Source organism: Cynoglossus semilaevis, chromosome 12 (assembly GCF_000523025.1).
Source record: "Cynoglossus semilaevis isolate Cse_v1.0 chromosome 12, Cse_v1.0, whole genome shotgun sequence".
NCBI lineage: Eukaryota > Metazoa > Chordata > Actinopteri > Pleuronectiformes > Cynoglossidae > Cynoglossus > Cynoglossus semilaevis.
In genome coordinates this window covers 2,330,554-2,331,084 of record NC_024318.1, presented here as the reverse complement: position 1 = coordinate 2,331,084, position 531 = coordinate 2,330,554, and positions in this window count along the sequence as shown.

Genomic DNA, 531 nt, shown 5'->3' with positions numbered 1-531 from the left:
TGTCGTTTTGACTCGTTCTTGTTCAGCTAATCCCTCTGTTTTCCTCCTCCCGCTCGTCGTCTTTGACGCCGTCGTCGTCTCCTCCTGCCATGGCTGCCAAACACCCAGAAAACCCGTCACGCTGATGAGACCCGTGGATTCGTCATTATTGCGGATTTAAATGTCTCACTCCACGCGTGCGCTCCGTGTGTGCGCTGCCTCTTAAAACAGTTCACAGGCTGCGAAAATCCAAATATACCTGTTTTTTCCGTAAGGTTTGGTCGGACGTGAAGGAATACGGCGGAGGAGGGACGGTCACAGAGTCCTGGATTGATTGATTTATATTTAATTTGGTTTGTTTTCCAACTGTGAACATTTGTGTGACTCGGACCATGGCTGCGGAGCGGCTCTGGAGGCGCTGGTACAGCACTCGGCTCGGCTCCACGGCTCCTCCATGTTAGCCGAGGCGGACGGCGGCGGCAGCAGCAGCAGCAGCAGCAGCAGTGTTCCCCGGGGGAGGTATGGACGCTCTCTGGGGACAACAGGCAACGG